The sequence below is a fragment of the Pseudophryne corroboree genome, chromosome 4, assembly GCF_028390025.1.
Source record: "Pseudophryne corroboree isolate aPseCor3 chromosome 4, aPseCor3.hap2, whole genome shotgun sequence".
Taxonomy (NCBI): Eukaryota; Metazoa; Chordata; class Amphibia; order Anura; family Myobatrachidae; genus Pseudophryne; species Pseudophryne corroboree.
This window is the reverse complement of record NC_086447.1, coordinates 361,344,374-361,368,212: the sequence shown is the minus strand read 5'-3', so window position 1 is coordinate 361,368,212 and position 23,839 is coordinate 361,344,374. Positions and strand designations below refer to the sequence as shown.

General features: G+C 46.0%; 1 protein-coding gene and 1 pseudogene across 2 annotated transcripts in view; one reads left to right on the top strand and one right to left on the bottom strand.

The window, feature by feature from the left end:
* The window catches only part of DIS3L2 (DIS3 like 3'-5' exoribonuclease 2), an 838,626-nt gene that overhangs the window by 576,758 nt on the left and 238,029 nt on the right, over positions 1-23,839 (top strand). The window lies entirely within an intron of this gene.
* LOC134912914 (5S ribosomal RNA) lies at positions 13,125-13,243 on the bottom strand (annotated as a pseudogene).

Here is a 23,839-nt window from a genome sequence, read left to right as displayed (position 1 = left end):
GATATCTTCCATGGCTGTATGAGCACGCAGGGGACTCTGGCTGCGCCAATTGTCGGCAGACGCGGAATCCAGGAGGTGTGGAGAACCTACCCTTCACAGGTCACACTCTATTTGGGGAAGCATCGGATGCGTGGATCTCCACGGCAACCACTGCTAAGTCAACCTTTCTTCCCTCAGCCACTCAGACAACGAAGAAACCCTTTTCTACGTCCACAATGCAGTCCTTTCGGACCACAAAAGCTAAAAAGTCTTCGCCTCCTACCACTTTCTTCAGAGGTGGTCAGGCTAATTAAAAAAAACCTGCACCCGCAGGTTCCCAGGAACAGTAGCCTGCCTCTGTTTCCTCACAGCCCGGAGAACGAGCAGGTGAGTCTGGGTGTCATCCGGTCTGGATCCCTTGGTACAGAATATTGTGTCCCAGGGGTACAGACTGGAGTTTCATGAGCTTCCACCTCACAAATTCTTCAAATCAGGCTTACCAGCTTTGCTGACAGATAGGGCTATCCTACAGGAAGCCATTCAAAAATTGGAAAGGTCAGATGTCACTGTTCCAGTTCCTCCTCCTCTGGAAAACAAGGGTTACTATTCAAACCTATTTGTGGTACCGAAACCAAATGGTTCGTTCAGACCGATTTTGAACCTGAAGTTGTTAAACCCTTATCTGAGGGAATTCAAGTTCAAAATGGAGTCTCTGAGAGCGGTGATCTCGGGTCTGGAGGAGGGAGAATTTCTAGTATCCCTGGATATCAAGGATGCGTACCTCCACATTCCAATTTGGCCGCCACACCAGGCTTATCTCAGATATGCGCTGTTGGACTGTCACTATCAGTTCCAGGCACTGCCGTTCGGCCTCTCCACGGCAGAGGGTGTTCACTAAGGTAATGGCAAAGATGATGATGCTCCTCCGCAGGCAGGGAGTGAATATAATTCCATATCTGGACGATCTGCTGATAAATGCTTTCTCCAGGGAGTAGTTGTTGCAGAGCATTGCTCTCACGACTCTATTGCTCAGGGATCATGGATGGATCCTGAATCTTCCAAAGTCACATTTGGAGCCGACAAGGAGATTGTCTTTCCTAGGTATGATCCTCGACACGCAAGTGCAAAGGGTGTTTCTACCGGTGGAGAAAGCGTTAGTGATGCAATCTGGTCCGGGATGTCTTGAAGCCTGCCCGGGTATCTGTCCATCAGTGCATTCGCCTTCTGGGTAAGATGGTGGCCTCCTACGAGGCTCTACAGAACGGAAGATTTCATGCACGGTCCTTCCAACTGGATCTCCTAGACAAGTGGTTGGGATCTCACCTACACATGCACCATAGTATACGTCTGTCTCCGAAAACCAGGATCTCACTCCCATGGTGGCTACAATTGTCTCACCTTCTAGGGGGCCGCAGGTTCGGGGTTCAGGACTGGATCCTTCTAATCACGGATGCAAGTCTCAGAGGTTGGGGCGCAGTCACCCAGGGGGAAATGTTCCAAGGAAGGTGGTCAAGTCTGGAATCCATTCTTCCAATAAACATCCTGGAGCTAAGAGCCGTGTACAACGGTCTTCTGCAAGCGGCACACCTTCTGCAAGATCAGACCATTCAGGTGCAGTCGGACAATGTGACGATGGTGGCCTACATAAACCGACAGGGCGGAACGAAGAGCAGATCTGCAATGTCAGAGGTGACAAGAATCCTCCTCTGGGCAGAAAAGCACACAGTGGTGCTGTCAGCAATCTGTCAGCAATCTTCATTCCAGGAGTGGACAACTGAGAAGCAGACTTCCTCAGCAGGCACGATCTCCATCCAGGGGAGTGGTGCCTCCATCCAGAGGTGTTCACAGAGGTGACAAGTCTTTGGGGTGTAGCTCAAATAGACATGATGGCCTCACGTCTCAACAAGAAGCTTCGGAGGTACTGTTCCAGGTCGAGAGACTCACAAGCAGTGGCGGTGGTTGCCCTGGTAACTCCATGGGTGTTCAAGTCAGTGTACGTGTTCCCTCCACTTCCACTCATTCCAAGGATTCTAAAGCTCATAAAGAGAACAAGAGTTCAGGCTATCCTCATTGCTCCGGACTGGCCAAGAAGGGCTTGGTAGGCGGATCTTCTGGAATTACTGCTGGAAGATCAGAGGCCTCTTCCTCTGCGATAGGACCTTCTGCAACAGGTGCTGCTTGCTTATCAAGACTTACCACGGCTACGTTTGACGGCATGGAGGTTGAACACCAGTTCTTAGCTCGGAAAGGCATTCCGAACAAGGTTATTCCTACCCTGATACAGATTTGGAAAAAGTATGTGTCTTGGTGTGAATCCAAGAAGTTTCCTACGGTGGAGTTTCAGCTTGGACGGTTTCTCCTCTTCCTGCAAGCAGGTGTGGATATGGGCCTGCGTTTGGGATCCATAAAGGTCCAGATTTTGGCCTTATCCATTTTCTTCCAGAAACAACTGGCTTCCCTCCCTGAGGTTCAGACTTTCTTGAAAGGGGCTCTGCACATCCAGCCTCCCTTTGTGCCTCCTACGGCGCCCTGGGATCTTAACGTGGTTTTGCAGTTTCTGCAATCGCATTGGTTTGAGCCTTTTACATGAGGTTGAGGTCAAGTTTCTCATTTGGAAGGCGGTTACACTGTTGGCATTAGCATCTGCTAGGCGTGTGTCTGAAATGGGGGCTTTGTCCTGCAAAGGCCCCTACTTAATTTTCCATGAAGATAGAACTGAGCTCAGGACTCGTCGGCAATTTCTTCCGAAGGTTGTGTCGGCTTTCCATATCAACCATCCTATTGTGGTGCCAGTTGCTACTGGCAGTTTGTTTTAGAATCAAGGCGCTTGTAACAATATGTAAGAGTATATTGCAACAATTAATTGTTGCAATACTGCAGTGCAATACCTGTAATAAAAAAAGGATTAGTAAATGTTTACAGCCCCTTTTGTGTATTTTATTACTGGTCCTGCCGGGTTTCTATGTAGCCGGCTCCGTGAGACAGTCTTTCTGCAGGATCTTGCAAGATTTCCTATCTGACCCTATGCTACCCACCTTTTTCCTTGATAGCGGTGGGGAAGAAGCAGTGCTCCTGGCGGCTAGCTGTTTGTTCTCCGCAAAACAGCTGTTCGTTCAGCCGCGTCTTCTGTGCACCAAGCTGTACGGCTGCAGGTGCTCACGATCCCGGCTTGTTAGGACGGACGTAGATGTCTTCTATTTCTGTGCGCTCTGTGGCTGAGAGTGCACGGACCAAGTAATTGCTTCCAACGCGTTTCGGGCTGCACGCCCTTTATCGAGGATATCACTGGTTTAGCCTCATTGCTATTTATAAAAAAACTTTATTAGACATTTGTTAAAAAAACGGGAAGGTCCCTCCCCGGAAATGAGATAAAAAGTGCGGCTTGCACATGGCCCAGTTTAAAATTAACAGGTATTGCACTTGAAAAATGTAAAAGTTATATATATTCAAAAAAATAAAAAATAGATATTTAAAAGGATTAAATTTGTATGGCTGATAATTTTTTTATGTAAAAAGGATTCAAAATAAATTTTCTTTAGCAAGAAAATTAATTTTTTATATATATTTTATTCTTTATATATATATAAAAAGAGATATAATAAAAATTATTCACGACTTTTTCAAAAAAACGTTTAGTTCTATGTCTACATTTAGACCAGCAGGTTGTAGTGTTTGCAAATTGAAGATCCACTCTGTTTCTTTCTTTTTTAGCGAATCAGAGATATTTCCTCCTCTCCAGTATTGTTCAATTTTTTGAATTCCCATGTATTTTAATTCCTTCGGGTTTTTACTGTGACAGTCCAAGAAATGTTTTGAGACACTATGTGTTTGTAGGCCTTTTCTGATGTTGTTTATATGTTCCATAATTGCTACTGACTGCTCATTTCCATCTAAGTCCTTAGGTGTTGTAAGGACTCTGAGGATCTATGTAAAGAGGACTGCTCGTCACAGGAAGTCTGACTCTGTTTGTCCTGTATGATCCCAAGAAAATTGGTTGTCCTGCTTCTAAGCAGACAATTTCTCGCTGGATTAGGTTCACTATCCAACATGCGTATTCTACGGCAGGTTTGCCGTGTCCAAAATCTGTTAAGGCCCACTCTACTCGTAAGGTGGGTTCTTCCTAGGTGGCTGCCCGGGGTGTCTCTGCTTTACAACTTTGCCGAGCGGCTACTTGGTCAGGGTCGAACACGTTTGCCAAGTTCTACAAGTTCGATACTTTGGCCTCTGAGGACCTAAAGTTTGGTCAATCTGTTCTGCAGGAACCTCCGCGCTCTCCCTCCCGTTCTGGGAGCTTTGGTACATCCCCATGGTACTAATGTGGACCCCAGCATCCTCTAGGACGTAAGAGAAAATAGGATTTTAATTACCTACCGGTAAATCCTTTTCTCGTAGTCCGTAGAGGATGCTGGGCGCCCACCCAGCGCTTCATTATCCTGCAGTGGTTACTTGGTTCAGTACTGCTTTGTTCCTGTTTAAGTACTGTGTTGTTACTTGGTTAAGTAAGGTTGTTCAGCTGTTTCTGAGTATTCAAGCTGGTTAGCTTGCTTTGCCTAGTATGTGTGAGCTGGTGTGATTCTCGTCACTATCTGTGTAAAATCCTTCTCTCGAAGTTGTCTCCTTGGGCACAGTTTCTATACTGAGTCTGGTAGGAGGGGCATAGAGGGAGGAGCCCTGTGCGGTTAAAGTCATGGCTAAGAGTCTCTAATAGACTTTGATGTTTTGCTGCATCTATGATACAGTTTAAGCTGCACAATGTAAAGAAACGTAAAGAAAAACAGTATGCTATTCCTATGGAGCGGCTCAGTTGTGCCTGTAGTCTCTTGCGTATGGCGTATAGACGCAAGGTGTATGAGGAGACATCTATAGGTGTTCCTTCATATTTTCTCTATGTTTTTCTAACTGTTGACTTTGCAGGCTTCCTGCTTGCTGACATTTTGACCTGACATGTCTTCCATGTTTGGAAACTACCTGTTTCGAACACCTGACAACAAACCGCTTTTAACATTATGATTTTGTATTTGGCTTTCCCCCGATAATCTGTGAGAAACAATATATCAGAGGTGTCAAAGGGCTGTAAGAAATTAAAGCTGAAAATGGAAGGCTTGGCTATAAGAGATGTGAGCGTACAGCAGTGAATACTTTATGGAGCGTAGAAGAGATTCTCAAATGACAGTGCTTCTGTAACTGAGGGGATCTGGTCTTTAGGTCGACTATTGGTCGACATGAGTTTTTCATACTTTATGATCCACGTAGACAACAATTGGGAATAGTAACCTTGCCTGAAGCATGGCGAGCCATGCGAGTGAATACGGTGCACTAATTGGGGTTTCCAGTCACTTTACGATGAAAACGACACCAAAAAATTGTAAACTCACGTCGACCTTTTTCTATGTCAACCTTGTTCATGTTGACATAATGACGTGCCAACCTAGTCACTGTAGAGATAATGACTGTTGACCTAGTTACTGTCAACCCTATGATCAACACCCGTAACAGAATGTTCGCGTTAATGCTATAGACATTTCTTTTGTGCTTTATTTTAAAAACTTTATTTTTGTTTGTTTTTTACGTTTTCTGTTGGTATTTTTTTTTTGTTTGTTTGTAGTAAATTAAGTTATTTATGTTCAGTGTAATTATCTTTTTTCCCATCTATAGTGAGCTTTTTATTGCTTTTTGAATGCATTGCGTTCCTTTTGTACAGAACTGTGTAGCAGTATGCTACCACCTTGAGGATCTCTAGGTCCAGATAATGGGGTTCTGTATAGGAACCTTTATATTCCCTCATACATCATGCTTAGGAATGTCTGTTGGTTATATACAGTTATTTTGGGATATATGCTGAAAGAATCCCATTCAATTTTTCTTCTCTTAATGAAAAGGGCACCTGAAAAATCAGTTTACTGCTCTGAGTGCCATACTTGTAGCAGTGATAATGGTCGTGTTAAGCTTAGACTGGGGTTGGGGTTTTAGAAGCAGCTGTTTTCTGCATCATAAGAACACTAAGAGTTCTCATGAGAGATGATTTTTTTTTTTTTTTTATCTAGTGAAAACATTGCTTCAATAGCTTTGTACAGCTTGTACATGACTGGCTACAGTGTTTTGCATTCATATAATGAATGAATGTCAGTATGTTGTTTTTTTTTTTTCTTCATCTATTAGGCGAAAACAGTACATGTAGGATCCATGAGCAATTTAGCTTTGGAAACAGCTAAAGGGCCTGCAAGAAACTAATCTAGATGCCTAAAGCACTGCTTCCAAAACACGTCTTACATCATCCTCAAGCTAGTTTTTCTTCATCTCAACTTCTTGTAGCTCGAGAGCAGCAGTTTTCACAGGACAGCGTAAACCAGTGTTATACTGCTTTCACTTTTTTTTTTTAGCATTAATTAACAGTTAACTGAATATAACAATTAAGCAGCATAATCAAATAGCTGAACTTTTTTTTTTAATTAATTTTTATTTATTGGATTTTCGTTATCATTTGCAGAGCTGATTCTCAGTGAGTTTAATCTGGCTACAGGAAGTCAGTGTTGGAAGATGAACCTTCTATGTTACCTGTATGTATAAGAGATGGTAATACAAAAAAATAAGCACAAAATACTTACAGTAATCAGTTGCACACCCAATTTAAGGCATGACTCTCTAATGTCTACAGCAGTTATGGTCATCCTGATGCACTTCAAGGGACCCCCAACATAAAAAAGGGCTGCACAATTTATTTTATTTGATGGGAAAAAAATAAAGCCATAAAACAATGTTAGCACATCAGTAACTTAAGTATGCCCACCACTACATGCCACTCAGACCTCTCCCCATCTGCAAAATGTTCCCACATGTCCCCAGACTCCCAGCTTACTAAAACATTCCCCCCTTGCTATAAATTGTCCCTACAAATCCTGTCATGTCACACATACTACTCCCCTTCAAACAGGCCCCCCCTCACTGGATGATGTAATGCTTACGAATACAGTACCTGCTTTCGAAGCCACAGCCAGCAATGGAAGGAAAAGGACATGGCGCAGAATACACTATACTCCCTCCGTCTCCTTTCCTGTGCTATGCGATTTGGTTCTGATGGTTGTGGTGATGTGTGTAGAGGTCACTTGACCATGGAAGTTGGCTGCTACAGTTAAGCCTTATTAGTCTCAAAAAAGTTTTGAACGTGAAAAAAAAGGGGTTATTTTTTTTCTTTTATGGTTCAAGTTAAAAGTTTTTTTTACATCAGAAAAATGTTGGTTTTTTTCTAGCGAAAATAGGATTTGTGAAAAGTCATGGACCTATGTATTTTCTTGGCTGCGATCGGGGGAAAAAAGGGCTTCTTACCGTGGATTTGGTAAAATCCCTCATAAGTGCCGCCATCAGGGCTAATAGGATAGCCCCAGGTGAGATAATTAGCTGTTACTATGGCTAATAGGATACCACTATTTCACTCTCTCAAGAAAGCAGAGAATAATTCAGGGCATTGAATAGAGCTTTAAGGGCTGCAAGCAATGGCTTGCTGTGTGGATGGTTGCCCAGGGATATTTTTGTACATTTATAGGTGTCTATACACATTGTGTGTGTATGTATGTATGTATGTATGTATGTATGTATGTGGGTGTATGTATGTATGTATGTGTATGTATGTGTATATATATATATATATATATATATGTATATATATATATATATATGTACAGTCTTGAATCTAGCACTCAATGTTTGCTTATAAGAAAACAAAATACTGGCTCCGGTGCCCTCAAATTCACACTGCACAGCGGCAGTGTTACTTACAATACACATCTTCTTAAGCGGCACTCAGAAATAAAGACAGTGAAACTAGTCTCCTGGTCAACATTTCAATGATCAACTCATTTTCGTCCTGCATACTTCATGTATGTGTGTGTGTATAATATATACCAGTGATTTTCAACCTTTTTTTTACTCGCGGCACACCAAACCATATTTGAAAATTGCCAAGTCACACAGTCAGATCCCCACAGGAAAAAAAACAAAAACACACGTTGGCCCTCACAGTAAAAAAAAAAATCCACACATACATTGGCCTACACAGAAAAAACAATCATGTTGCTCCCCACATAAATCATGTTGCTCCCTACATAAATCCTATTGCTCCCCACATAAATCAATCGCATTGCTCCCCACATAAATCCTATTGCTCCCCACATGAATTATTCACATTGTTCCCCCCCATAAATTCTTATTCTACCCACATAAATCCTATTATTCCCCACAGGAGAAATAAAATAACAAATATTAGCTCCTACCAGTCAGCTGTCCTCCTCCCTGTCCCTCAGTGGCAGGGGTTGTTCATAGTGGAGTGCTGCGAATACTGAGCACGGGGCGGTCGGGCAGGTGTGGATGTGGGTGGGCAAGGAAAGCTGTGTATGCAGGCAGGAACTGGAAGATGTGTATGCAGGCGGGTGGGCTGGCTGGGTGGTGAGACGCCGCGGCTGTGACCTATGATATCACACCGACGTGTCTTCAAGGCATAGGTCATTGCCAGAGCACGACTGATCCTCTAAGAAGAGTCCGGGCCAACAGTTCACTCTGTAGGTGCAAGAAGCTGCTCTGGCTCCGCGGCACACCTTGCAAATGGTCGCGGCACACTAATGTGCCATGGCACACTGGTTGAAAAAGCCTGATATATACCATTCAAACAGCGGGAACTCGGGTTACTCTTTGGAGTGTAGTCGTGGAGGCCAGGACCGGATTAAGCCTTCGGGGGCCCGGTGCCACTTAAGACAGGGGGTCCCTACCGCTCTAAATATATTTATATGTATAAATTAGATTTTATATATATATATATATATATATATATATATATATATATATATATATATATATATATAAATGACCCAGTGCCTAAAGATCAAATATAGCCAGCCTTTTTCACCTGCTGGCTGCACACACTCAGAGGGCTCCCTCCTCTCCTTCCTTGCATGCTGAGCACCAGCCTGAGCGCACAGCCATTGACGCAGGCTGCTGCTTCTGTATTACTGGACAAGCTGCCTTGCTACCGGAGTTTCCCTGCACATGCACAGTGAAGCTGGGAGTGGAGCGCCGCCGCAGATCGGATCTGTAAGAGAGATCCAATCTGCGGCGGGTGACCCATTGGTACTAACCCCCAGGCCCCCCCTAGTCCGGCACTGGTGGAAGCAGTGCAGTAACTAGACATTTTAGCGCTGTGTGGAAGAAGCGGCATCGGTGCTCTCCACCCCCCACATATGTATAATAGGGCTAGTGCCACAAAAATATAGGGGTGTGGCTTCATTGGAAGGGGTGTGGTCACAAAATATCTTTTTATATTATGCTGTACAGTAGTCTCCATTATTCAAATTACGACGCATAGTTGCGCCATTTACACACATTATGGCATGTAGAGCTCCCTTTTACACATTACAGCAGGTAGAGCTCCCTTTTACACATTACGGCAGGCAGAGTCCTCCTTTTTACACATTACGGCAGGCTTTTACAGATGGAGGATGAGAGAGAAAGAGAGAGAGAGACAGTGTGTGTTATACTTAGGTTTGCTCTGGGGCAGCACTAAGCGCACAGTAGGCGCCTTATAGCATCCCTCCAGCACTGCCCTGACACAATGTCCCCGATGCGACGGTACTAGTCCGTGGAGAGCTTCTCCTCTATCCTCAGCAGTGATATTGGGGTGGGGGGGTGGCCTGCGGCATCCGAGATAAGTGTCTGGCTTGCGGGAGAGCACCATCTCTGCCTCCACATCCTTCTCCCTGTGGCAGGCTCCGGATTCACTGCGGCCTTGTGTTATCAGGAGCTAGTCTGCGCTCCCCTTCTTTGGCTGCTGCCTCCACTGTCATAGCACCCAGCCAGGGGAGGAGGCGGAGCACACAGGACAGGCAGCACTACCCACTGTACTAGATCAGTAGCAGTGCTCGCAGAAGAGAAGGAGCCGGGTGCACTGCCACTGTTATACACTGCAGCAGGTGTATGACACTTGGCTATGCATAAACAGATCTGTGACCACGTGGTGAGGTGGACGGTTGTGCCTACAGAACAACTGCACTGTGTGTTGTAAAGACATGGACCCAGTACGAGGAGGTCTAGGGGTTGAGAAAGTAGAAAGGAATGCTCTGTCGATAGACCCTGCAGGTCTGAGAACCAATGCCGTCTGGGCCACGCCAGAGCGACTAGAAGTAGTGTTCCTCCTTCTTACTTGAACTTCCGCAGGACCCTGGATAGGAGTGACACTGGAGGTAACACGAATGGCAGACGAAAGTTCCATGGAATAGCTAGTGCGTCTACGAACGCTGCTTGAGGAATCCTGTTCCTTGATCCGATGACCGGAACTTTGTGATTGTGTCGAGACGCCATCAGGGCTATGTCTGGTAGGTCCCACATGTGCAAGTTGAAGGACTTCCGGATGATGACTCCACTCTCCGGAATGCACGTCCTGACAACTGATGAAGTCCGCTTCCCAGTTCAGGTTTCACAGAATGAACACTGCCGATATTCCTGGCAGATGGCGTTTCGCCCCACGAAGGATTATTGACACTTCCAACATTGCCATGCAGCTTCAAGTGTCGCCTTAATGGTTTATGTATGCCATCATGGTGGCATTTTCTGACCGTACTAGAAAAGGCCTGTTCTGCAGTAGAGGCAGGGCGAGGTTAATACATTGACCACTGCCTGCAACTCCAGAATGGTTATCGAAAGGAGTGATTCTTCTCTGGTCCAGTGACCCAGGAAAGAGTGTTGCTCCAACACCTCACCCCATCCCCTCAGACTGGCATCTGTTGTCAACCGGACCCAGTCGGGGATCCAGAAGGTATGTCTCCTGCTCGTTTGCTGGACCTGGAGCCACCAGGTCAGCAATAGCCGAACCTCCGGAGTCAAAGGGATCATGTGAGACTTGATCCGGTGAGGTAGGCCGTCCCACTTGGAAAGGATTATGCAGAGGGCGGGAATGAACTTGAGCGTACTCCACCATGTCGATTGTCACACCAAGTACCTGCATTGCAGAGTGTAACAACACTCTATTGCAGGAAAGGAAGCATCTTATCCTGTCCTGAAGCTTCAGGATCATCTCTGGAGGCAGAAACAGTCGTTAACTGTGCGTGTCCAGCAGTGCCCCCAGGTGCACCATGCTCTGAGCTGGGACCAGCGAAGATTTCTTCCAGTTGTTGAGCCACCCATGGGCTTGTAGGAAGCGTACCGTCAGTTGTAGATGACTGAGGACGACATCGTGGGAGTTTGCCAGGATCAGCAGGTCGTCTAGATACGGCAGGATCCTGATTCCCTGATGACGGAAATGCGTCGTCACTACGGCCATGACCTTGGTGAAAATCCGAGGAGCCATAGCCAGTCCAAATGGCAGAGCCTGGAACTGATAGTGTAGGTTGCCAATAGCAAACCGCAGATACTGCTGATGACTTGGCAATAGGTATATGCAGGTACGCAACCTGTATATCCAGGGATACCATATAGTCTCCGGGTTCCATCGCCAGTACTATGGAGTGCAGCGTTTCCAAAGGGAACTTGGGCACTCTCACAAACTTGTTTAATGATTTGAAGTTGAGAATAGGCCGGAAGGACCCATTAAGTTTCGTACTAGAAACAGGGTCAAGTCGTAACCACTACCTCTCTGGGACAGATGTACCGGCACAACCACAACTCTCAACCTGCTGCAGAGCTTGCGCCTTTAATTGATCCGAGGGGATGACCATGGCGCCAAACTGGCGAGGTGGACGTCTTTTGAAGGAGACTGCATTCCCATGAGAAACAACTTATGGGAGCACGAGATTGTCTCGGGCATGCCTGACCTTTTACTTTCCCTTGAGGCCGAAAGGAACGAAAAGTGGTACCTTTTGCCTTCCGTGCAGAAGGATTAGTATTTGGGAGGAAGGCAGTCTTAGCAGCTGCCAGTTCAGACCCAATTTTAAATAGGTTGATTCCAACTAAAATGTCTCCCTTAAAAGGAGGTACCTCCCAATGTCTTTTTGGAGTCCAGGTCCACCTTACATGACCTCAACCACAGAATTTGGCTAGCCAGGAAAGACGTAGTCGACACCTTGACCGCCAACACACCCGCCTCAGAGGACGCCTCCTGTATGTAATAGGTGGCATTGGTAATGTGAGACAGGTATTGTCTGGCATTGACCGATATATCGTCGGGCAGCTCATCCTCTATTGCCTGAACCCATGCTTCGACACCTTTAGCAACAGTAGTGGGTCTATGTACAACACCTGTAAGGGACTAAATAGATTTCAGGCATCCCCCCCACACGCTTATCTGTCGTTTCTTTCAGAGAAGTGACAGTGGTGACAGGCAGAGTGGATGACACCACTAGGCGGGTGAAATGAGAATCCACTAGCGGTGAATTTTCCCACATGTTACATAACTGTGATTAGTAGGATTTGCTTAATAGTATCCACAAGAGCAGGAACATCAATCTGTAATTCAGAGTCCTCGTCAGAAACGCCTGGTTCAGTGTTTGACAGGACAGTACCCTCCTCTTCAGATGAAACAGGTTGAGCGCCGACTCCCCAATGCTGAGCCTCACCGCCGGTACTACGGAGCCTTAATAACATGGGCGTTAGTACACCCGACCTGTACCCCTGTGCCCTGGCGGATATAGTGGGGTTAGTTGGCAAGGGGAGGAGAAGAAAGACTGCTTGATATGATAGAATATGTTAAAACTAAACTTTTAATTCGGTCAAGTAAAATATTAAATACACATACAAAACACAAAATTAAAACTTGTTACCTCCACATCCAGTGAGAAAATTCTTCATTATATTTGAAATCTAATAGATGCTAGTGTACCTGAGGTGAAAAATATTAGGTTGGGATAACAATTGGTATCCAGAAAATGAGAACAGAAGCTGAAATATATAATTGGGGACTATGATAAGCTTAGATTGAAGATGCTTCTTGTTCGCTAGGATATCAATAGGTATCCAGTAAGTGAGAACAGAAGCTGAATTTTAAAATAAAGGAGTGTAATATATCCAAGCTTAAAGTGCTTCTTGAGGGCACCGTTGAGGTATTGATTCGTCTGTTGCGTGCTTATTGGCTCTATAGGAAAAATAAATAAAATTAAAAAGTAGAGAAACGGTGGTAAAGGACAAAGGTTGTTCCAATGCTACTGCTGTTTGTATTAGGTAGGGGATTGTAATTACTTCATCTGATATTCCCTAGTGGTCGTCCATCTAGGTACTAATCAGGCTCCTCACTGCTTAGCTTCCAAGATCAGACGAGATCGGGCGTGACCAGTGATATATGACAGTAACATACCCAGTTTAGAACAAATGAGAGAGCATGGTTATTGACATGTACCTAGAGTTAAGGGGGGTACTCACGGGAGAGATGTGTGCTGAGCAATCTTAACACAGACCGCTCAGCACACCTCTCTCTCCCCGCTCAGCACAGCGCGATGTGCTGAGCGAGGGGGAAAGCAGATGGGGGGCCGCTCACTTCACACAACGGTGAAGTAAGCGACCCGCTAGATTGAGCCTGCATCGCTATCGCTGGGGGGGCATACACACGGCAGATCCGTGCTTAAAATCTAAGCAATCTAGCAAGGCTACAGAGTGGTGGTTTGCCCCCTTATTTGAGTGGCTGTGAGTGCCAGCTGCTCATTAATGTGGTCGCGGAGGAGTGGGTTGTTGTTTGCCTGGGGAGTAGCTGCAGTGTGGATGTTGAGGGTTGGTATGCTAGGGGTATCCCCTTGGTTGTGTGGCTGTGGGGGTTGGTTTGCCTGGGGCGGTGGTGGGGGAGCTGCTCAGTAATGTGTCTGCATTGGTCGGTGGGTTAGGATTTTTTTTTTTTTTTGGGGGGGGGGCGAGGTAGCCTGGCTCCTACACTTTCATCCTGGCTCCTAGATTTTAGAAATATTTGTTAAGCCCTGTAATATAATTCAATATTGACCTGAATAAAGTATCCCTTTTCCTGACCACATTGGGCAGTTTGGAAATTCTTAAATGAGTACTTTTTATCTTCCATACAGCTATGGAGCACATGTGAACATGTTTGGTAAATTTACACATGTCCTGAGAACAGTAGTTTGAAATCTTTAGAGGTACAGCTAATACATCTGTCTCTGTGACTGGCAGAAAGGGGCTTGATGGCATTATTACTCTGATATCATCAGTTTGACATTTCTAAAGTTTGGGCTGCATTTGGTCTCATAAAAGTCTAGAATAGAATACACCCAGTTATCTCATGAACAGTAACTCTTTGTTGGGATGTTACAGTTTTCAGAATTGCCTACTATACATGATATTGAATACACAAATGATCTGTTAAAGGGGTTCACACTTTTTTGTTCTGTTATACCTTATACTTGTTAATTTCACCCCACATTTTGCTTATGACTATTGTCGCTGGAGCCAACTTTTTCAAAATCTGAAGCCCCATACACACTAGCCGATCCCCGCCGATATTGGCGGAGTGCCGGCAGCGGCAAGTGCATACACACTTGCTGATGCCAGCGGGGAAGGAAGCGACGGCGCAGGGGTGGGGGGGGGGGGCGGCCATGTTGCATCTGCAGCATGGCTTTCGTTAACGAGGACCTCCCTCATCTGTACCTCCCTCATCTGTACATTCGGACGAGGGAGGGGGTCGTTAACGATACGCGGTCCAGTGTCTAGTGTGTATGGGGCTTAACGCTCATCCACCTCCATTCCCCCCCACCCACCCACCACCACCACCACCTTCCAGGTAAGATCACTATTTGCTATCAGTCTTGCTGACATTTAGTTCTGTCTGTGAAATCACTAAGCATATCTCTGGCTGTTCTGGCTACATTTTCTGAAATTGCGTATGAGTGCGCTTCATAGTATAAAATACAACTGCCAGGATCTGCAAAACATTTTTCTCTGACGTCCTAGTGGATGCTGGGAACTCCGAAAGGACCATGGGGGGAATACCGGCTCCGCAGGAGACTGGGCACAACTAAAGAAAGCTTTTAGGTCACCTGGTGTGCACTGGCTCCTCCCACTGTGACCCTCCTCCAAGCCTCAGTTAGATTTTGTGCCCGGCCGAGGTTGGATGCACACTAGGGGCTCTCCTGAGCTTCTAAAAAGAAAGTATATAATTAGGTTTTTTATTTTACAGTGAGACCTGCTGGCAACAGGCTCACTGCAGCGAGGGACTAAGGGGAGAAGAAGCGAACCTACCTGCTTGCAGCTAGCTTGGGCTTCTTAGGCTACTGGACACCATTAGCTCCAGAGGGATCGACCGCATGGAACTGGCCTTGGTGTTCGGTACCGGAGCCGCGCCGCCGTCCCCCTTACAGAGCCAGAAGCAAGAAGAGGTCCGGAAAATCGGCGGCAGAAGACATCAGTCTTCACCAAGGTAGCGCACAGCACTGCAGCTGTGCGCCATTGCTCCTCATACACACTTCACACTCCGGTCACTGAGGGTGCAGGGCGCTGGGGGGGGGGGGGGGGGCGCCCTGAGCAGCAATATAAACACCTTGGCTGGCAAAAATACCACAATATATAGCCCCAGAGGCTATATATGTGATAATTACCCCTGCCAGAATCCATAAAAAAGCGGGAGAAAAGTCTGCGAAAAAGGGGCGGAGCTATCTCCTTCAGCACACTGGCGCCATTTCTCCTTCACAGATCCGCTGGAAGGAAGCTCCCTGGCTCTCCCCTGCAGTCTACACTACAGAAAAGGGTAAAAAAGAGAGGGGGGGCACTAAATTTAGGCGCAGTATATATAACAGCAGCTATAGGGGACATAACTCAGTTAGTCCCTGCATTATATAGCGCTCTGGTGTGTGCTGGCATACTCTCACTCTGTCTCCCCAAAGGGCTTTTGTGGGTCCTGTCCTCTGTTAGAGCATTCCCTGTGTGTGTGCGGTGTGTCGGTACGGCTGTGTCGACATGTTTGAGGATAATGATGTGGAGGCGGAGCAGATGCCTATAGAAGGGATGTCACCCCCTGCGGGGCAGACACCTGAGTGGATGGACTTATGGAAGGAATTGCGTGCACGTGTCGACTCCTTACACAAAAAATTTGACGACATGCCAAATGCGGGACAGCCGGCTTCTCAGCTCGTGCCTGTCCAGGCGTCTCAAAGGCCATCGGGGGCTCTAAAACGCCCGCTACCTCAGATGGCAGACGCGGATGTCGACACGGATACTGACACCAGTGTCGACGACGATGAGTCTAGTCTAATGTCCACTAAGGCCATTCGTTGCATGATTGAAGCAATGAAAGAGGTGTTACAAATTTCTGATATAAACCCAGGTACCACTAAAAAGGGTATTATGTTTGGGGAGAAAAAACAACCCGTAGTTTTTCCCCCATCAGAAGAATTAAATGAAGTGTATGAAGAAGCGTGGGCTTTCCCTGATAAAAGATTGGTAATCTCTAAGAAGTTACTAATGGCGTTCCCTTTCCCGCCAGAGGATAGGTCACGTTGGGAGACACCCCCTAGGGTGGATAAAGCGCTCACACGTTTGTCTAAAAAGGTGGCACTACCGTCTCCGGATACGGCCGCCCTCAAGGAACCTGCTGATAGAAAGCAGGAGACGATCCTGAAGTCTGTATATACACACTCAGGCATTATACTTAGACCAGCTATTGCGTCAGCATGGATGTGCAGTGCTGCCGCTGCGTGGTCAGATTCCCTGTCAGAAAATATTGACACCCTAGACAGGGACACTATTCTGCTAACCATAGAGCATATAAAAGACTCAGTCTTATACATGAGAGATGCACAGAGGGAGATCTGCGGGCTGGCATCTAAAATAAGTGCATTGTCCATTTCTGCTAGGAGAGGCTTATGGACTCGCCAGTGGACAGGGGATGCAGATTCAAAAAGGCACATGGAAGTTTTGCCTTATAAGGGTGAGGAGTTATTTGGGGATGGTCTCTCGGACCTCGTTTCCACAGCAACTGCTGGGAAGTCAGCATTTTTACCCCATGTTCCCTCACAGCCTAAAAAGGCGCCGTTTTATCAGGTACAGTCCTTTCGGACTCAGAAAAACAGGCGTGGAAAAGGCGGGTCCTTTCTGTGCAGAGGCAGAGGTAGGGGAAAAAGGCTGCAACAAACAGCAGGTTCCCAGGAGTAAAAGTCCTCCCCCGCTTCTTCCGAGTCCGCCGCATGACGGTGGGGCTCCACAGGCGGAGCCAGGTACGGTGGGGGGCCGCCTCAAAAATTTCAGCGATCAGTGGGCTCGCTCACAGGTGGATCCCTGGATCCTGCAAATAGTATCTCAAGGGTACAAACTGGAATTCGAGGCGTCTCCACCCCACCGGTTCCTAAAATCTGCCTTGCCGATTACTCCTTCAGACAGGGAGGCTGTGCTAGCGGCTATTCACAAGCTGTATTCCCAGCAGGTGATAATCAAGGTGCCCCTACTTTAACAAGGACGGGGTTACTATTCCACACTGTTTGTGGTACCGAAACCGGACGGTTCGGTGAGACTCATTTTAAATTTGAAATCCTTGAACACATACATAAAAAAATTCAAGTTCAAGATGGAATCGCTCAGGGCGGTTATTGCAAGCCTGGACGAGGGGGATTACATGGTATCCCTGGACATCAAGGATGCTTACCTGCATGTCCCCATTTACTATCCTCACCAGGAGTACCTCAGATTTGTGGTACAGGATTGCCATTACCAATTCCAGACGCTGCCGTTTGGACTCTCCACGGCACCGAGGGTGTTGACCAAGGTAATGGCGGAAATGATGATACTCCTTCGAGGAAAGGGAGTTTTAATTATCCCGTACTTGGACGATCTCCTAATAAAGGCGAGGTCCAAGGAGCAGTTGTTGGTGGGAGTAGCACTATCTCAGGAGGTGCTACACCAGCACGGTTGGATTCTGAATATTCCAAAATCACAGCTGGTTCCGACGACACGTCTACTGTTCCTGGGTATGATTCTGGATACAGTCCAGAAAAAAGTATTTCTCCCGGAGGAGAAAGCCAAGGAGTTGTCATCTCTAGTCAGAGACCTCCTGAAACCAAAACAGGTATCGGTGCATCACTGCACGCGGGTCCCGGGAAAGATGGTGGCTTCTTACGAAGCAATTCCTTTCGGCAGGTTCCATGCCAGAATCTTTCAGTGGGACCTGTTGGACCAATGGTCTGGATCGCATCTTCAGATGCATCGCCTAATAAATATTTGGAACTAAGGGCCATTTACAATGCCCTAAGTCAGGCAAAATCCCTGCTTCTACACCAGCCGGTACTGATCCAGTCAGACAACATCACGGCAGTCGCCCATGTAAATCGACAGGGCGGCACAAGAAGCAGGATGGCAATGGCAGAATCCACAAGGATTCTCCGATGGGCGGAAAATCACGTACTAGCACTGTCAGCAGTGTTCATTCCGGGAGTGGACAACTGGGAAGCAGACTTTCTCAGCAGGCACGACCTCCAACCGGGAGAGTGGGGACTTCATCCAGAAGTCTTCACGCTGATTGTAAATCGATGGGAACGGCCACAGGTGGACATGATGGCGTCCCGCCTAAACAAAAAACTAGAGAGATATTGCGCCAGGTCAAGGGACCCTCAGGCAATAGCTGTGGACGCTCTAGTGACACCGTGGGTGTACCAGTCAGTTTATGTGTTCCCTCCTCTGCCTCTCATACCAAGGGTACTGAGAATAATAAGAAAACGAGGAGTAAGAACAATACTCGTGGTTCCGGATTGGCCAAGACGAGCGTGGTACCCGGAACTTCAAGAGATGATCTCAGAGGACCCATGGCCTCTGCCACTCAGACAGGACCTGCTGCAGCAGGGGCCCTGTCTGTTCCAAGACTTACCGCGGCTGCGTTTGACGGCATGGCGGTTGAACGCCGGATCCTGAAGGAAAAGGGCATTTCGGAGGAAGTCATTCCTACGCTGATTAAAGCCAGGAAAGATGTAACTGTAAAGCATTATCACCGCATATGGCGGAAATATGTTGCTTGGTGTGAGGCCAAAAAGGCCCCAACAGAGGAATTTCAACTAGGTCGATTTCTGCATTTCCTACAAGGGAGTGACTGTGGGCCTGAAATTAGGCTCCATTAAGGTACAGATCTCGGCTCTGTCAATTTTCTTCCAGAAAGAACTAGCTTCACTACCTGAAGTTCAGATGTTTGTGAAAGGAGTGCTGCATATTCAGCCCCCGTTTGTGCCTCCAGTGGCACCTTGGGATCTCAACGTGGTGTTGAGTTTTCTTAAAATCACATTGGTTTGAGCCACTTAAAACCGTGGATCTAAAATATCTCACGTGGAAAGTGGTCATGTTATTGGCCTTGGCTTCAGCCAGGCGTGTGTCAGAATTGGCAGCTTTGTCATGTAAAAGCCCTTATCTGATTTTCCATATGGATAGGGCGGAATTGAGGACTCGTCCACAGTTTCTCCCTAAGGTGGTATCAGCTTTTCACTTGAACCAACCTATTGTGGTGCCTGCGGCTACTAGGGACTTGGAGGATTCCAAGTTACTGGACGTAGTCAGTGCCTTGAAAATTTATGTTTCCAGGACGGCTAGAGTCAGGAAAACTGACTCGCTATTTATCCTGTATGCACCCAACAAACTGGGTGCTCCTGCTTCTAAGCAGACTATTGCTCGCTGGATTTGTAGCACAATTCAGCTGGCGCATTCTGCGGCTGGACTGCCGCATCCTAAATCAGTAAAAGCCCATTCCACGAGGAAGGTGGGCTCATCTTGGGCGGCTGCCCGAGGGGTCTCGGCTTTACAACTTTGCCGAGCTGCTACTTGGTCAGGGGCAAACACGTTTGCAAAATTCTACAAATTTGATACCCTTGCTGAGGAGGACCTGGAGTTCTCTCATTCGGTGCTGCAGAGTCATCCGCACTCTCCCGCCCGTTTGGGAGCTTTGGTATAATCCCCATGGTCCTTTCGGAGTTCCCAGCATCCACTAGGACGTCAGAGAAAATAAGATTTTACTCACCGGTAAATCTATTTCTCGTAGTCCGTAGTGGATGCTGGGCGCCCATCCCAAGTGCGGATTGTCTGCAATACTTGTACATAGTTATTGTTAACTAAAGGGTTATTGTTGAGCCATCTGTTGAGAGGCTCAGTTGTATTTCATACTGTTAAACTGGGTATAGTATCACGAGTTATACGGTGTGATTGGTGTGGCTGGTAAGAGTCTTACCCGGGATTCAAAATCCTTCCTTATTATGTCAGCTCGTCCGGGCACAGTGTCCTAACTGAGGCTTGGAGGAGGGTCATAGTGGGAGGAGCCAGTGCACACCAGGTGACCTAAAAGCTTTCTTTAGTTGTGCCCAGTCTCCTGCGGAGCCGCTATTCCCCCCATGGTCCTTTCGGAGTTCCCAGCATCCACTACGGACTACGAGAAATAGATTTACCGGTGAGTAAAATCTTATTTTTAATTGCATTGATGTCATAACTTTATATATAAACTATTTATGATATTAACAAAATGTTACGTTTTTGCTCCCGCTAGGTTTATATTAATGCTGGTGGCATTGTATGGGTTACCTTTTGATTGGCAGCAGATTAGCAGACTCCTGCCTGCGGGTCCATCCTCAATCTGTACCAGATCCTGTCCTCCACAGATCAACTATTACTTTCACACCTTACTAATTTTAGCTTAGAAGGCTTGAAAGAAAATCCATGCAAAATGACACCAAATGTTAATAAAAACACATGCCAAGCCTTATTTCCTCTGCTTGTCAGAAGACACGGCACCAGACAGAGCAGCCATGTGCGCGAACAAACAAGAAGCAAGTTAAGGCAGAGCTTACACAGTGTTTTATTGCACGATTCTGATTCCATTTTTTGCTTATTTGCTATGCATTAGGAAAGCTTACAGATGTGTCTGCATACTTATTGCCGCAGTCGCACCAAATATCCCTTGTCTGTACGTCAGACCCCGCATGCCTCTGATAGTGACAAGCTACTTTTTGCATCTGTTTTCTCAGTCGCAGTGCGATGCGACAAAACTGCTTCATGACACTGCAATGATTCACTTGTATATATGTGTGCGACTGAGCCTGAATCTGTATACAAAGTGATTTGATGGACATAGGCGGATTTAGGGGTCAGCGCGCCTCGAGGAACAAAATTATTGGCTGCTCCTCCCTCCCCCCAAAAAATCAGATTTAAACATAAACATAGAATTTGACGGCAGATAAGAACTACTTGCCCATCTATAGCAGTCTGCCCTTTTTTTAACCATATTTTTACCTCACAACTTATTTGATCCTTATTTCTTTGTAAGGATATCCTTATGTCTATCCCATGCATTTTTAAATTGCTCTACTGTCTTTGCCTCTACCACCTCTGATGGGAGGCTATTCCACTTGTCTACTACCTTTTCTGTGAAGTAATTTTTCCTAATATTTCTCCTGAACCCCCCCCCCCCTCCAGTCTCAGTGCATGTCCTCGTGTCCTATTGCGTCTCTTCATTTGGAGAATGTTTCCCTCTTGGACTTTGTTAAAACCCTTGATATATTTGAAAGTTTCTATCATGTCCCCCCTTTCCCTTCTCGGCTCCAAAGATTTTTTTACTCACTGTAAAATCCTTTCCTCAAAATCCATCTGGGGATGCTTCCATTAATCTGGGATAACCTCATTTCTCATAGGACCTGGCACTAATTAAACTAATTGGTGACTAACATCCCCTATATAACCCCTCCCCTTCCGGAGTTCCTTAGTCTATGTTTAGCAGAGCCATCCGGAGGAAAATAACTAATCAAGTCTCTACAATGATATTGAGGAAGAGAATAAACTGGTAAAAAACAGACCTAAAAAGGGGGGGAACGAAGCATCCCCAGGTGGCTTCAAGGAAGTGATTTTACGGTGAGTAAAAAAAAATTTGATTTCCTCTATCATCCATTTGGAGGATGCTTCCATGACACTGGGATTTCCCAAAGCTGTCAAACTGGGTGGGGGGAAGACGTCAGCACCAGCTGGTCGTATAACACTGGCCTCTGGTGATGCAAAAGTATGGAATTTGGATGTAAAGGTACAACTGTTCCACATATGCACCATGCCTCACAGCCCAAGATGCACCAACAGCCCGAGTAGAGTGGGCCCAAACAGCATTTGGAACTATAACATCTGATAACACGTAAGCTTGTTGAATTGCTAAAGTGACCTGTCTATATATACATTCCTTAAGAATCTGGCCGTCCATGCTTGGGCACATTTGTCAACACCAACAAAGTATCTTTACAACACAAAGATGCCGTACGAGCCAAATAAATGTGTAACGCACGAACCACCTCTAACAGCGATGAGGATGAACCCTCTCCAGCACTTAAATTCTGGGAGAACAATATCTCGGCGCATAGAAAATTTACACACCACTTTTTGAATAAAAATTTGGTTTTGTGCTTAAAAACCACCCTGTCTGAATGAAAAATAATCAATGGAGATTTACATGAAAGAGCTGCCAGCTCTCAAACACTTCTGGCCAAAGAAATGGGCAAAAGAAAAACAACCTTTAAAGTAAGGTAACGCATATACACAGATTCGAGGCTCAAAAGGTGCCTTTTGTAATGCCTCTAACACTAAATTCAGATCCCATGGTGGAATCGGTGGTACATAAGAGTTGAATACAGTGGACATCCTGGAAGAAAGTCTATATTTCCAGAATCTCGGACAATCTGTTCTGAAAGAGAATGGATAAGGGAGATATCTGTCCCTTAAGTGATGACAGGCGAAGACCCTTAGACAATTCGTCTTATAGAACAGATAAGATACAGCAGACTCTAAAACTCTCTGGTTGCCATGTCTGTTGTTCGCACCAAGAAATATATCTTTCCAATATTCTATGATAAATACGGGAAGGGACTGGCTTCCTGGCCTGAATCATGGTTTCTACAACAGAACAGGAAAAACCCTTAGACCTCAAGAGCCAAGCCGTTAAAGCCTAAATCAGGGTAAAGACAAGGACATTGGTGTAGAAGATCTGGACATAGTCGGAGCCGGAATAGATAGTCTGCCATCATGCTTTCAAGGATTGAGAACAAAAGATGGTGCAGCCAGTATGGTGCTATTAAAATGACTGGCCGAGCCTCCCGAAAAATCAGCTGAACCACCCGAGAAAGGATGGCCAGAGGTGAAGAAATGTATCCCAGCTGAAAAGTCCTAGGAGCTGTTATCGCATCTAGTGTATTAGAAATGCCCCTGGGTCTCTTGACCAAGCCCCGTATACTGGTAGTTTCTTGTTTAGTTGTGAGGCCATGAGATCGATGTCTGGTAACCCCCATCTGGACACATTCTTCAGAAACACTTCTGGGTGTAAATCCCATTCCTCTGGGTATACGCTGTGGTGACTTAATTCCGCCTCCCAGTTGTTCACCTCTGGAATCTGAATTGCTGTTATTGTCAAAATGCAGATTTCTGCCCATCTGAAAATGTGCGAGACTTCCTGCATTACTTTCCAATTGCATGTTCAACCCTGCTTGTTGATATAAGTCACTGCTGTGGCATTGTCCTACTGCATCCAGTCTGGAAGATTCTATAAACAAGACTGGGCCTGTATTAAGGTCAGGCAGCCCTTAATTTCAAAATATTGATTGGAATCATCCATTCACAAATTGGTCAAATTTTGACTGCAGAGCCACCAATGAAGTGAATGACGAGTCTATGGCACATTGTGAACATTTGCCTGTCCAAATGTACATCTGTCTTTAACCAATGCCAGAGCAGTTGGTTCTGCAGAGTACTGGCATGAAATCTGGCAAATAGAGCAGCTTCGAAAGCTGCCACCATTTTCCCCAGAAGTTGTATCGCCCTGAGAACTGATACCTACGAAAATGACAAAAGGGCTCTTACTCATTGAATATCCAGACCTTTTCCTGTGGCAGCCCTTGAAACATCATGCTTTGCAAAGTAATTTATCTGGACTTTGGAAAATATATAATCCATCCGAACCTCTGGA